Raw genomic sequence first — 8490 nt, 5'->3', positions numbered from 1 at the left:
GATCCAGATCCACGCGGGGAAGGGGAGAGAGATCGGGGGGATCATGGGGGGATGTGGGGTGCGGCAGTTAGGTCACGGGGGAGAGGTTAGGTGTAGGCTGCGGGTGTGGGGTGGCCGTGTGGGCTGGTGGCTTGGCCTAGTTGGGCCGGTGGTCAACTGGGCCGAAGCCCGGGGGGGGTTTCTCTCCTTTCTTTCTTTTTTGGTCTTTTGTTTTTTTTCTCTTTTGTATTTTCTTTCTTTTATTTATTTTCTCTTCTGTTTTAATTCAATTTAAAATATTTATGCATTTTATAAAATTGTGTCTTCTACACCATAATTATCTATGTAATATTTAGTACAAACCGAACATTTATATTTTAATGTTTGAAAACTTTTATTATTTGTCAAAAATTCAAATCTGCTTTTGAAACGTTTTGATCTAACGGGAGGTTAGCAACACTAACAGAGGTGACGTGGCATCGTTAACATGGGATTACTGTAGTCTAATTACCCGGGCGTCACAATGATGGCGGAGTTCAAGTCTCCATACAACTTTTGGGCCAAAGCCATCCACACCGCGTGTCATGCTTCAAATCGGCTCTATCTTCGCAAAGGCTTGAACAAGACTCCATATGAGATCCTCACCGGTAACAAGCCCAACCTCAAGTACTTTCGGGTGTTCGGATGTAAGTGTTTCATTCTCAAGAAAGGTGTTCGTTTGTCTAAATTTGAGACTAGAGCTCATGAGGGCATATTTGTTGGTTATGCTACAAACTCCCATGCTTACCGTGTTCTCAATAAGTCCACGGGACTTATTGAGGAGACGTGTAACGTGGAGTTTGATGAAAATAACGGCTCCCAAGTGGAGCAAAGTGGTACTTGTGATGTAGGTGATGAAATTCCTCCCCAAGCCATAAGAAGAATGGGTATTGGATATATCCTACCCATTGAGGAACCCCTTGTGGCCGAAGGAGAAGGACAATGCTCCACTCAAGTGGAGCCATCACCAACCCAAGACCCACATGCTTCCGAAGAACAAAGTGAAGGCCCTCAACCTCATGAACAAGATCAAGGGCAAGATCAACCTCAAGATGGTGGTGATCCACCAAATGATGCCCAAGGTCAAGTTCTTCCCCTCGAGCTAGTTCAAGATCAAGAACAAGCTCAAGACGACGCTCAAGATGATCAAGTAACCCCTCCTCACTTCACTTCCGAGGAGGAATTGGAGCGTCGTGCCGCTAAGATCGCTTCCAAGCTCACCACCAAAGGTCATCTCATGGAGAATGTGGTTGGAAGCCTAAGAAAGGGGGTAAGCACTCGTAGACAATTAGCAAACTATTGTGAACATCATGCGTTTGTTTCTTGTGTTGAACCCCAAAAGGTTTATGAAGCGCTTGAGGACCCGGATTGGCTCAACGCCATGCATGAAGAACTCAACAACTTCGAACATAACCAAGTGTGGAAGTTAGTGCCAAGGCCAACCGGGAATCATAATGTCATTGGAACCAAGTGGATATTCAAGAACAAGCAAGATGCTCATGGAATCATTGTTCGCAACAAGGCTCGTTTGGTGGCACAAGGCTACTCCCAAGTCGAGGGTATCGACTACGGTGAAACCTTTGCCCCCGTTGCTCGCCTTGAATCTATTCGTTTGTTGATTGCTTATGCTTCTCATCATAATTTCACTTTGCAACAAATGGATGTGAAGAGTCCTTTTCTTAATGGTCCCATAAATGAGTTGGTATATGTCAAACAACCCCCCGGGTTCGAAGATCCCTATTTCCCCGATCATGTGTATCAACTCCACAAGGCACTCTATGGCCTTAAACAAGCCCCACGTGCGTGGTATGAGCATCTTACGGAGTTGTTACAAGATCGTGGATTCGAAATCGGGAAAATCGACCCCACTCTTTTTACTAAGAAGGTCAAAGGGGAGTTGTTTGTGTGCCAACTATATGTTGATGATATTATTTTTGGTTCCCCTAACAAAGCTTTCAATGAAGAATTTGCCGCTCTCATGACCTCAAAGTTCAAGATGTCTATGATGGGAGAGTTGAAGTTCTTTCTCGGATTCGAAATCAAACAAAGAAGAGAAGGAACCTTCATCAACCAAGCCAAATACACTCAAGACATGCTAAAGAGATTCAAGCTAAGTGATGTCAAGCCGGCTTCCACTCCAATGCCCACCAAGTGCCAACTTGACATTGATCCCAATGGTAAAGCGGTGGATCAAAAGGTATATCGCTCTATGATTGGATCCTTGCTTTACCTTTGTGCATCTCGACCGGATATCATGTTGAGTGTGGGAATATGTGCACGGTTTCAAGCCGCACCTAAGGAAAGCCATTTTGTGGCGGTCAAGTGAATCTTTCGATATTTGGCTCATACCCCAAACTTTGGCCTATGGTACCCAAGAGGAGCAAACTTCAAGCTTCTAGGTTATTCGGACTCCGATTGGGCGGGAGACAAAGTGGATAGGAAGTCCACTTCCGGAGGGTGCCAATTTCTTGGTTGCTCTTTGGTAAGTTGGTCTTCTAAAAAGCAAAGTTGTGTCTCTCTCTCGTCCACCGAAGCGGAGTATGTGGCGGCCGGAAGTTGTTGTGCACAACTCTTATGGATGAGGCAAACTTTAAAGGATTACGGTGTCATTTGTGACAAAGTGCCTCTTTGGTGTGACAATGAAAGTGCTATCAAGATTTCTCTCAACCCGGTGCAACACTTCAAGACAAAGCATATTGAGATTCGGTATCACTTCATCCGGGATCATATTAGGCGAAGGGAGATCGAGCTCAACTATGTCAACACTCATGATAACCTTGCAGATATTTTCACGAAGCCATTGGATGAAGCAAGATTTCGCGAGTTAAGGCATGAGCTAAATATCATTGATTCGAGCAATGTGGTTTGAACCTTTGCACACCCCTCACATTCATTGTGCTTTCTTGTCTAGGTGTAGGAATGGACGTAGGGGGAGTGTTGTTCTCTCAATGAACTTTCCCTCCCCCCACAATGCATAAACTGATCTCACTCTTTCACATTAGCCATTTTTTATGGTACTTGTGCTTCAAAGACGAGCTTTGGTCATGGGCCCAAGGATAATTCTTTGCGGTGCCATACCAAGTGACTCAAACATAGGTGGCCTCGCCCACCGCCCTCTCGTATAGAGGCGTGTGATTCTTGTTCTCTTGCTAGTGCTCTTGTTGGTCTTCTTGACGGTGTTTCCCGTCTTTTGTTTTGCACCATATGTGTTGAGTCTGGTTTGAGTTGCGCTGGGCGGTACTACCGTTGTGCAGGAGCGGTACTACCGCTGGAGCGGTACTACCGCTCCACGGAGCGGTACTACCGCTTATACGGCTAAGCGGTACTACCGCCCCTCACCACGGTACTACCGCTGAGGGGCGGGGCCAGGGGGTTAAGTCGTGGGCAGGGGTGGTTTCCTCCACCCCATACCCATTTGCTTCGTCCCCTGGTTCCTCTTCCTCTCTCTCCAGCGCCATCTCGCCGCGGGAAGGCTCCGGCGGCCCTCCGTCTCCGGACCGTTCCTCTCCATTTTCTTCGGTGGAGTCGATCCCCACCTCGTCCTCTTGCCATGGATGCCGGTATTGCCCCCATTCCTCTTCTCTTCTTGTCTAGTTTTCAGATCTCGCGTTTTAGGGGCAATAGTACTTGCATCTCTAGATTTTTGGCCAAATCTAGGCTTGAGTAGGTTGGAGAAGGCAACTAGACTCTTTGGATTGATGTTTGGTAAGTTTATTTTTGAATTTGGCATCCCCGGTAGTGCCGGATCTGACCACGGCAGTAGGGATCCGCCGTGCCCCGTCTCGGGCGGTACTACCACCCATCTGGCACGGTACTACCGCTGGAGCGGTACTACCGCTCCACGGAGCGGTACTACCGCTGGATGCCCAGTTCCATTGTTTCCTACCACACGTTGATCCATCTTTGTTGTGTTTATTTGGTTTTGATCGTTCCTTCTGGTTGTTTCTTGTGTCCGTGTTTTTGGTTCCAGGTGATGAACATCCTGAGCAGCAAGTCCGCCGTGTCAACCCCGGGCGTTCAACGTCGAAGCGGTACCGCTCATCTGAGACTGCAGGTGGTTCTTCCAGTGCTCCACAGCCGGCAGGGGGTGCTTCCTCAAGTGCTAATCCTCCTCGCAAGAAGAAGATTGCCAACCGACCGTAGCCAAGTGGCAAGAAAGTGACTGAGATGTCTAGCAAGGAATTCTGGGACAGGCGTCGGCGCAACCCCTATGAGGAAGACCAAGAACCCAATCTTGTCAACCGCCCGTTCTGGAACCGGTTTCAGTATGCCACATACTTTGATGTGATCAAGGCTAAGAAGAATCTCTTTGTCAATGTTCATTCCATCAACACGGATGCTATGGAGAAGGACCTTGAGTACTTTGGTGATGCCCTACAGATGTGCTCTCAGTTGAACATTCTCAGGATCATGCAGTTCAACAAGGACTTTGATGCAGATTTGCTGGCACAGTTCTTTGCCACTGTTCACCTAGGAACTGACGCAGACAGGACTCTGACTTGGATGACAAATGGAAAGGTGCTAGATGTCAAGTGGCAGGCCTTCATGGGGCTGCTTGAGGTGGAAGATCAAGGGCTCGAGACTCCAGTTGGTTTTCGTCCTCACCAAAATGTCACCTCCACTCACAAGCAAGCCCTCTGGCCCTACTGTACTCGGAAGGTCCACCCTGAGACCAGGAAGGAAACCTATGAGTTGTCTACCTATCTGGACATACTTCACCGTATCTTCCGCGAGACTCTCCTCCCTCGTATTGGGAATCTGGACATGGTACACTCATACCTTGTGGACATGCTTCTCTTCTGCCAGCGTGAGAAGGACGCAAACACCGGCGAGTCCCTGGACATCTCTCACGTCATGTGGTCTGAGCTTCTAGCGGCTGTTTCTGAGCGCAAGTGCCCAATTTATGGTCCGTTCATCATGTTGCTTATTGAGAGGGCCTGGAGACATACCTATCCTGAGGAGCAGCTGGAAACTGGAGAGTTGGTCTCTCATGAGATCAAGCGTCTGAGGAAGAAGGATAATTGGGGTAGATCTGGAGCTCCATCTTCTGCTGCTGCCATGGAGACCGAGGACGAGGCTGATGCCGGTGATGATGATGAGGATTATGTGCCTCCTGGGACAGAGCCTTCTGCAGCAGAGCCCTCTTGGGCAAAGAAGCTCAAACGCAAGATGAAGAAGCTGTTCTGCATGGAGTCTCATGGTCAGTACATGACTCATGTGGCTGAGAAGAAGGCAAGAGGACGTCACAAGGAGCTGATGCGTCAGATGGGTGCGACAGTCACCAGCGGCTCTGAGGGTCAGATTACTAAGGAGGAGGAGTGGGTCCAGCAGCACTGTCCGTGGACCGACTCAGATGCGGAGCAGTTTCCGGGCGAGGACGGCAGTGCAGATGATCACGCAGAGTCCTGATGTTCGAGATCCTCAGCATGCTCTCACCTGGAGCCGTAGGGTAGCTCTTTGCACCTTTTGGTGTCTCGATGCCAAAGGGGGAGAGAGTTTAGGGATTTGCGTCGTTGTGTTGCGAGTGTGTCTTTGCCTTTGTGCTTTCGTTATGTGCTACTTTGTGCTTTGCTTGGACCTTGTGCTTTGCTTGGTTTTGTGTTCAGTGAGACTTTAGTTTGACTCATATGGTGTGAGACATATGCTACCCTATCATTATCATATATTTATCTTTGTCTCTAGTCATTTGATATCTCATGAGTTATATGCTTCATTATGTTATATATCCTGCTATCTTGTATCTCGCTTAGGTTGTTGGTCTCTAAAATACAGGGGGAGTGTTGATCCTAGTATGTGTGTCGTGCAGTTCAAAGCACTTATCTTGATGGCACACATCTAGGGGGAGCCCGTCTATATTTTAGAGATTTGGGGTTTGCTTATGTCCTTTGTTTTTTCCCAGTTGTGCAAATCCCGTATTGTCATCAATCCACCAAAAAGGGGGGGATTGTAAGGGCATATTTATCCCTAAGATGTTTTGGTGATTGATGACAATGCTTTTGCGGACTAATCGTGTGCATTGAGTGTTTTTCAGAGATTCATCCTTTTGGCACGAGACGATTTCCTCCCCTCGGAGCTTAAAGCAAAGACGGTGTAGTCCTTTCGGATTAGTTTGGTGGACTAGTTTCATAGGGATCACCGTACTATCAAGAGGGGGTCCGTTTTGGAAAGGCTAGGGCGGAATCATCACGTACACTTCCTTTGCCCCTCCCTCCGAGCCTTTCCGTTTCGATGATGGGCTTGGTTCTCCTCTCTTTGTGCCCTCTCTGGTCCCAGCGGTAGTACCGCGGGCCAGAGCGGTAGTACCGCTTGGGTGCTACAAGCGGTAGTACCGCTCTGGAGCGGTAGTACCGCCCAGAGCAGTAGTACCGCTAGTAGCCCCATGTGTGTACTAACTCTGGTCCCAGCGGTAGTACCGCGGGACGGAGCGGTAGCACCGCTTGGGTGCCACAAGCGGTAGTACCGCTAGTGGCCCCAAGCCGTAGTACCGCGGTGGTCTCGTGCTAGTACCGCCTCGATTCAAGGGCTCCTTTTTCGTGTCGGGTTTTACGGTACTGGCCGCGGCTGTGGGGGGCCGTAGTACCGCTCCTGTGCGGTAGTACCTCCCTCCCTCCGCGGTAGTACCGCTGTGGGCCAAGTGGTAGTACCGCGTTGTGTAGCGGTAGTACCGCTTATAGTGGCAAGCGGTAGTACCGCTGGCACAACGGTACTACCGCTCTCTTCGGGGCAGAAGGGGGGTAACGGTTGGTTTGTTCCCCCCACTATATAAAGGCGTCTTCTTCCCCAAAGTTGACTCACCTCTTCCCCCAAAAGCTCCATTGTTGCTCCAAGCTCCATTTTCGCCCGATCTCTCTCCCTAGCCAATCAAACTTGCTGATTTGCTCGGGATTGGTTGAGAAGGCCACGATCTACACTTCCACCAAGAGAAATTTGATCCCCCCACTTATCCCTAGCGGATCTTGTTACTCTTGGGTGTTTGAGCACCCTAGACGGTTGAGGTCACCGCGGAGCCATAGTCCATTGTGGTGAAGCTTTGTGGTGTCGTTGGGAGCCTCCAATTAAGTTGTGGAGATTTCCCCAACCTTGTTTGTAAAGGTCCGGTCGCCGCCTTCAAGGGCACCAATAGTGGAATCACGGCATCTCGCATTGTGTGAGGGCGTGAGGAGAATACGGTGGCCCTTGTGGCTTCTTGGGGAGCATTGTGCCTCCACACCGCTCCAACGGAGACGTACTTCCCCTCAAAAGGAAGGAACTTCGGTAACACATCCTCGTCTTCACCGGCTCCACTCTTGGTTATCTCGTTCCTTTACTTTAGCTAGTTTACTTGTGTTATATCTCTTACTTGCTTGCGTGCTTGTTTTCCTTGCATCATATAGGTTGCTCACTTAGTTGCATATCTAGACAACCTATTTTGATGCAAACTTTAATTTGGTAAAGAAAAGCTAAAAATTGTTAGTTGCCTATTCACCCCCCCTCTCGTCAACTATATCGATCCTTTCACACAGGAAGGGGGTAAAAACCGTTGTGGCACTCATCTCCTGGCACATATGGTTAGAGCGCAACGCTTGCACATTCAGAGGGAAGCAGGCAAACGCAAGGCACGTCATTGAAGCCTGCAAGCGCGACATGGAGCAATGGAGAATGGCCGGGGCAAAGTGCATTGAGCTACCCTTTGGGGAAGTGACGTGAAAGTATTGCCCTACGATCTTGGACCCGCAGTTCCCTTCCACTTGCGGGGCAGTTGTAATTTTCTCCTTCTTGATCACTTGATCACCTCTTGTCACTCTCCCTTCTGCTTAAATCAATGAAATGCTGGCAATGCTGCCCGCTTCAAAAAAACACAAACTACAACAAGGCACTCGCAACCAGTTACTAATATCAAAAGTAGATGGACAAATACATACAAATGGGTGGGTGGGGAGAAATGCTACATCCACGGACCTTTTTTGGGTAAGAGGCGAACTGAAGCCCTTAAAGTGTTTACAAGACAAAGGTAGTGACAAAAAATGAAAATAGTTCGATACAGACTCTCAAAGGGCCCAAGACAAGGATCACCGACCAACAACGTAGACGACAACGCGACGCAGCCGGAAGGCACCTCATTCTTCTGTGCTGTCCGCTAAGAGCATCTCTAGCCGTGCCGCCAACAGGCCTCCTCAGGCCCATTTTTCGGCACCGGCGCCCAAAAACGGCCCAGTCGCGTCCTCAAATGCTCATTTTTCGCCGGTTAGATCCGAAACTGGCGCCGGCGGACCCAGGCCGAATCCGGCGCGTTGGGGTGCTCGGGGGCGCCGAGGCGATCGTTTTTGGCGCGAAAGAATGGCGGGCCTGCCGAGTCATTGACCCGCGCCTCGTCGTCCTCACCTCGCCTTGGTTTCCCGCGGGGAATCAATGCCAAGGCTGTCGCCGGTCAGCCTTCCATTGATTCCTCACGGGTGGCGCGGTGCGGCGACGCCCCCCCTCCCCGCCACGTGT

Source organism: Triticum aestivum, chromosome 3D (genome assembly GCF_018294505.1).
Source record: "Triticum aestivum cultivar Chinese Spring chromosome 3D, IWGSC CS RefSeq v2.1, whole genome shotgun sequence".
NCBI classification, from domain to species: Eukaryota; Viridiplantae; Streptophyta; class Magnoliopsida; order Poales; family Poaceae; genus Triticum; species Triticum aestivum.
Note: the sequence above shows the minus strand (reverse complement) of the source record.